The sequence below is a fragment of the Suricata suricatta genome, chromosome 5 (assembly GCF_006229205.1).
Source record: "Suricata suricatta isolate VVHF042 chromosome 5, meerkat_22Aug2017_6uvM2_HiC, whole genome shotgun sequence".
Lineage (NCBI taxonomy): Eukaryota > Metazoa > Chordata > Mammalia > Carnivora > Herpestidae > Suricata > Suricata suricatta.
In genome coordinates, this window is record NC_043704.1 from 51,806,051 (window position 1) to 51,813,260 (window position 7,210).

A 7,210-nucleotide genomic window follows, 5' to 3' on the forward strand; every position below is an offset into this window, starting at 1 on the left:
TGTACATATATATATTTCAGTTAGAGCAAAATATATAAATATATTTCAGTTAGAGCAAAATATTTTCCTAAGTACTTCTTTTATTTCTTCAGATTCATTCATCCCTGGTAATAGCTTGAGCAAAGGACATATATAAAGCATGTACTTCCATGAAAAGTAAAGTGGCCTTACATTTTGCAACTGTGCTTTAAAAAGGCCTCAATAAATGGCAGGTCAAGTTTAGGATTTATTGTGATATTTTTGAAAATTTATTAAGTATCATGGAAACCCACAGTTTAGCTAGGAGAAATACATCTTTTCTTTTCTTGATCATATTTTACTCTTGGTAATTCTCATAGTTCAAGATAAGTATTATGTAGCACCATAATTGTATTTTATGTTCTTGACATAAACAGAGGAATTTTATGATTCTCTAATTTGGCCGACTCAGAATAGCTTCTTCATTATAAATTCAGTGTTAACTTCACCTGGAAAACAAAGAAATGAGAGATATAAGTATTATTTTGAGTTTATCTAATCTAATGTCTTTCACATTTGATTTTTATTATTTATCTATAGGAATTAAAATCGATCTTTATCTGTTCTAATAGAGTAAAGCCAAACCTCAATACATATTATCTTTGATTTTATATCATCTTTCTCTTGCCCATGAGAAATGTATTCTATACGAAAAGGGTCAGTATAGTTGAGAGTTAACATAATTCTATCAGATGTTCTGAACACTCTTTTATATAGCTATGGTCAGCAAAATTAAAAGGAAATATGGCTCATCATAGGTAGCTTATAACTGGACTTCACATTTCCTGGTTCTTCCTTATACTGTAAACTTTCAGGCACACTAGAGTTTCTAATATTTGCCCAAGGATGATGTAGAAAAAATAGAGACAGAGAGCTAGCAAAGGATTGGGCCAGAGCACCCTGTGAATAAAGCATTGCACAATAGAAAGAAGATGGGTGAGGTAATTACATCTGGCTTCATGAATGAAAGACTGAGAGGCACCTGCATAGCTCAGTCAGTTAAGTATCTAACTCTTGATTTTACTTCAGGTCATAATCTCATGGTCCAAGGGTTCAAGTCACACATTGGGCTCTATGCTGACAGCACTGAATCTACTTGGGATTCTCTCTCCTCCTCTCTTCTCTTCCCCTCCCCTGTTCTCATTGTGCTCTCTCTCAAAATAAGTAAATAAACTTTAAAAAATAAAATAAAAGACTGAATGACAGGCCTCTTCAATTCTCTGAGGCCCAGTTGTCTATACAAAGACCACTTTATGAAAGGCCAAATGCCTTACGTAACAAAGAGAACTTTTAAGATATGACTGCTAAAATTTTTGAAATGGAGAGATTATCCTGGATTATCTGTTGGGCACAATGTAATCAGAAGAGTCATTATAAGAGAAAGAGGGAGGCAGGAAAGGCAGAGGCAGAGAAGAAGATGTGACAACAGAAGCAAAGTTCAGGGTGATTTGATCCTACTTTGCAGGCTTTAAAATTTGGAAAGGACCATGTGCCAAAGAATGTGGGTGGCCTTTAAAAGCTGAAAAAAGGAATAAACTGATTCTTCCCTAGAGCCTTCTGAAAAAGGGATGCTGCTCTGCCAACATCTTAATTTTAGCCAAGAAGACCTATTTCATACTTGTGACCTCCAGAACACCAAGACATTAAATTTACAGAACACAGATTTATGCTGATTTGTTACAGCAACAATAGAGAACTAATATACTCCCCATTATGAGGTTTTATAAGGATTACATTTTCTTACCCCAGATTAGGGCCTTGGGAAACATTTGGTATAAAGGGGACTTTGAGCAGAGGTTTGATAAGATACGTGCTCTGTGTCTTCCAATTTCCCTTATTCAGGTAAAAACAGTTATAACTATGCTTGGAGGTGAAAAGACTTGGGCCCAGTAAGAAATATGTTTGTTTCCTTCGTAGCATAACCAGTCTGAGTGTGCTGAACAGTGATGCCACTTGGCCTTTCAAGTGTGGTGACGGTTTTCCTGTATGCTGTGCACCACAGCTGAAGCCTGAATCGCTGTAGCTCCTTCGCCCTACCTTCTCCTTCTGACACCACATTATCAGCCTATCTTTTTCTCTTTGCCCTGTGGAGTTCAATCATAGGTTACAAGTTTCCCCGCGTTTTGTTTTATTGCCTCAGGGCACATTTAGTCACTTTTGTGTTGACCAAGAAATTTAACCTGACAGGATAAGACACAAACAACTCTACCTCTTGGAATCTATATGAGTATGTGTTACTGGTTAGAAATTTACTCCTGATTTCAGAGCAAGAAACTGTCAGGAGGGTCACAGCTTCTTGTACAGCTGCAAAACATTCCAGATGACTTAGCTATTTTCAGTTACCATAAATAAGCACGCACATGTCCCAACTTGTGCACATTTCCTTACCCAGAGTCTGGTTCTTAAAACCATACCCTTCTTACTCAGAATTAACGGCCTCCACCAGAAAATGAAACAGATTTTATTTAACAGATTGAAAGGCATTATATAGAACTTTACGTCGTGTTTTATCTGCTAGCCTATGACATGCACTCTAAATTCTTTTAGACATATTTAAATGCAACAAATGTCTCAGAGACCTAAGATATAAGATTAAAGTTACAGTAATGATTTGTATTCATTTCTGCATGATCTGACAGCCTGAGGTAGAAGTGACTCTGGAGGCCCTGGAATTTAAAACAAAAGTAGATGTTTAATTAGAACATAAATTAACTTCATACATTTATATTTTAATGTATTACATAAATCATTCAATACAGTTCACCTGGAGATGTACATATTTTAATTGCCTTTTTTTTTTACAGTAATCACCTTTATTTTGCTCTCTGGCACTAAAATATAATTTGAACGACTTTCTTATCCAAGAACCATGTAAATCCAGCATATTTTCCTAGCTTCTTTTAAATTCACTAATGCATATTAAAATGATTAAAGTCAGCTACAACAGATTTGACCTGTTCCATCATCAGGATATTTAATTTAACAGGACATTTATGGAGAAGGGCTTTCTTAACAGTTCCGTTATTCAAAGCTGTGGGTATATGAGCCCTTCATGGAAAGAAACAGCGACCAGCACATGTAGGACAAGCTGTGAGGGAGATTATTGTTTTAACTCCTGCATTAGTTGAGGGAGTGGATTCAATGACAAATTCTATGTAATATTGTATAATCATCTTCCTGTAAGAATAAAATAAAGCTAGGAAAAATTAAATGAATTAGTTACATGGAAAGGAAAAGAAAAATGGAAAGAAGATGATGATATATTGTTGTTCAGCCATTGTGTTTCGTATAGAATTTAGAAAAAGAATTATGAAAATTTATTTATTGGGAAACTAACATACTCATAATAGATACTAGATTCCAGGTGTCCTTTTGGCTCTATATACTTATCACCATGCCACTCTGCTTCTCTTGTGTACCACATCCTAAGCTACTGCAGTAAGGCTACAAGACGTAATGTAAGAACTGCAGACTTAGAGGAAATTTCAGCACTCTCAGTGACTTATGAAACCCCCAGGATTAGGTGGGAGTAAGGAAGAGAACACTCTGTTCACAATGCACATTAACAAGTAGACAGAAGCATGTTTTGAAAATTGAAAAATATAAGTAAACAGAGAACAAAATGATATTTCAAAACTGATGTTGATTGGAAATGTAGAGGCTTCCTTACTATATATAAATATGTTGTGTTACTATAAATAAGTTTGTTACTATATAAAAATTATTTGCTACCATATTCAGAAGAAAAGTTAGTAATCTCAAAAAATAGAGGATTTTTCTATATATAAGCAAGTAACTTATGGAAAGGCATTGAAGCCTCAGAACTATTTAGTAAATTAAGCTAGGGCAATTTGAAGAGAGTCATGAAAACAAACCCGAGTTTTAAAGGGTTAAAAGATTAAAGTCTAAATGTCTAAATAATGTTTATGAAATTTCTATACTGTAAGGAAATATGCCAACAAAACAATAGAATAATTCAAAAGTTTTGATAACTTCTAGAACATAACTTCGAAATGTACATCATTGGAATGAACCCATGTGGGAAATCAGGCAAGGAAAAAAGTAGACAGGATTGACAACTTCAGTGTGTATAAAAAGTGATGTGGGAAACAAAGGCAGAAGGAAATGGCAGATAAAATTAAATTTCCTTATAACCAATAGGCCATGGACAAATACTTGAGGCAGGCAGAGCAAAATATTTCTCTAGGAACTCCTTACTGTCTTAATGTTAATACTTTGCTAGAGGGAGTAACAACCTTAGCTTGACAATAGCTAGGCCTCCAGTCTCCTGTGAGTCTTCTTTAGCATATGAAAATTCTTTTGGAAATTTCCCCTTGACTTTACCTCTCCCAGCTCCATGGTATATAACCATTCTCTCCTCAGGGTCCTGGAACAGCTCTTCCTGCCCAGGGGTTCTGTCCCCATGCTTTGATAAAATCACCATTTTTGCATCAAAGACAAATAAGAATTTATTTTTGGCCATCGGCTCCAGACCACAACACCACCCCAAAACACAAAACAAGTTAATACACTTTGATAAGAAAATCGCTAAAATATAAAACAATAACCAGACAGAGTAAGCAAGCAGTTAATTAACAAAATAAGAAATATATTAGTCTAGTGAGAAGTATGGTTTAACAATCATTGCTATTTATAGGCAAATAATGAGAATTAAAACAAAATGATGTACCATTTAGTCCATCAAATTGCTATTTGTTTAATGAGAATAATTGCCAGTGACACAAGCACAAAGAAAAGAGTCATAAAATGATACAAAACACCTGCAATTATCACTAACTGTAACCCTTCTGTTGAAAATGGGCAGAGACAAAACCAACACAACTTTACCTTGAGCTCCAAACTTACTTAACATCCTCTTTTCCTCAGCTTTTCTTTACCAACTAGATCCCACAGCTTTGTTATTTCATGAAATCACATATTCTAAATAACTAAAAAGGTGTGAATTCAAAGGCTTCTAGAATATTGCAGAATCTGACTGCGTTGGCACTCAAATCTGAACATCCACAGAGCAGAAACATGCCAGCACAACAGATAATGAATGCCTTCCTCAAGACGACTAATTTAAAAGATACCAATGTAATAAGGGTTATAGTCACCTACCTTTTATCTCTCCCCCTAATCAAGCAGAATTACTCCATGATTCAGGGTTCAAGAATCAGAAGATAGGGTATAAAGTGGAGCTAAGTATTCCACCACCTGTTTCCTTTATTTATACACCTGGTTGAGAAAATGATGTAAAGTGAACATTACAAAGTTAAGTAGCAGAAAATATGCTTTTTGATTTAAGTGATTTAATGACAATAACAAAAAAAAAACCCTCTAAAACTCTTATTCAAGGCCATAGAACAACAAAATTGAGAAGATTTCAAAACATAAAATAATTTAAAACTTACAGTAAAGGCAAGCATCATTCATATTGAAAATTCTACTGGTCTTTATTTCCATGAATCACTGGCACTTTTCCAGTTAGTAGCAGCTCTCTTCAATAATAACAAAATTTGAATAGTATGAATATATTTATCTGAAAAGATAATAGTTAAGGGAAGAAAACAAAGAAAAAACAAGCAGAGAAAGAGATAAGGGTTGACTTTTAAGGCTATTTAATACATTCTACTACTTTTTTTATTTAATGCCTATGACACGGAGCTCAAAAGACTCCCTGTTCTTTTCATTTGTAAGCACACAGATTATCAACAATATATTAGAGATGATCTATCAGCAAATAATAAATTGTGTTATTTAATGTGATAATGCTATTATTTAATGTGTTAATTACAGAGAAATTGTAATTTCTCTTTCCATATTCATCTTCTCCAGAGATCTAACAATTGAAAATGTATATTGTAAATGGAAGTAAGGCAATGAAATATAACCCTTGAATTTTATACTTTCTAATACTCTTTCTTACATACATATATATTTCTAATTTTTTGAACATTTATTCAATTTTGAAAGACAGAGAGAGACAGAGCACAAGCAGGGGTGGGGTGAGAGAGAGGGAGACACAGAATCCAAAGCAAGCTCCAGGCTCTGAGCTGTCATCACAGAGCCAGTGCAGGGCTTGAATTCACAAACTTTGAGATCATAACCTGAGCTGAAGCTGGACGCTTAACTGACTGAGCCACCCAGGTACCCGTCTTACACATAATTTTTTATAAATATAAGTGTAATTCAAATATATATATTTGTTATTATCATCTAAGAAACTTTTATTTAAGAACAGTTATTCATTTTCAGAGCCTCTCCAATCTTGCATATTTAGCTTTTAGCAAAATAGTTAAATATCAGAGAAAAAGTTGCAGCAAAGAACTTATCTAAAAAAAAAAATCAATGTCCAAAGTATGTTTTGGAACCAATAAACACTTAATACAGCTTCTAATTTTCTATTTCTACAATATTGTGCCATGATATAGGTAAGTCTATACTACTGAGAGATACTTAAAACTTAAAATTATTTAAAAGATCATTGATTGCACTACTACATTATATTATTTTCTTTGGAGTGGTTCTGTCCTCACCATTTCTCCAATTCATTTCTATCTTCTGCCTCATTTACTACAAATATTTTTAGTATTTTTATGCTTTTATTTCTAAACCCACCTTTTCATACTTATAATTGGCATAATTTCTTAAATTGCTGAGATGGAAGTCATTTAACGTAAACCTCCTAAAATTTATTTTTGTTACCTCACATATATTTTGTGTCTTTATCGATTTGTCTTTCTTCTTCCCTGCATCATCAATCACTCTGTTCTTTATAGACCAGATAGCTTAGCTTTGACTGATTAAAGAATTTCTTACACGTTTGATGTGGGAAACAAAGGCAGAAGGAAATGATAGACAAAATTAATTTTTCTTATAACCTATAGCCCATTAACAAATACTTGACTCAGGCAGAGTAAGACATTCCTAGGCGTATTCCAACTGTTTTAATGTTAATACTTTGCTAGAGGGAAGAACAACCTGAGCTTGGCAGTAGCTAGGCCTCCAGGATCTTAAGAGGAGTTTTCTTTAGCACTTAAAAATCTTTTTGGAAACTTTCCCTTGCCTTTACCTCCCCCAACTCCCAAATATATATCAGTCACTCCTTATAATCCTGGGCAGCTCTTTCTGCCTAAGGGTCCTGTCCCTGTGCTTTAATAAAACCACCTTTTTGCACCAAAGACTTTTC

At 34.2% G+C, this 7,210-nt stretch overlaps 1 long non-coding RNA gene across 1 annotated transcript; it reads right to left on the reverse strand.

Annotated features, from left to right (window-relative positions):
* Positions 1–419: 419 nt before the first annotated feature.
* On the reverse strand, positions 420–5,224 carry LOC115292481. Its single transcript, XR_003909022.1, has 3 exons — positions 5,140–5,224; positions 2,598–2,684; positions 420–467 (listed from the first exon to the last, which is right to left on the reverse strand). It is a non-coding gene; the product is annotated as an uncharacterized LOC115292481 (long non-coding RNA).
* Positions 5,225–7,210: the final 1,986 nt, after the last annotated feature.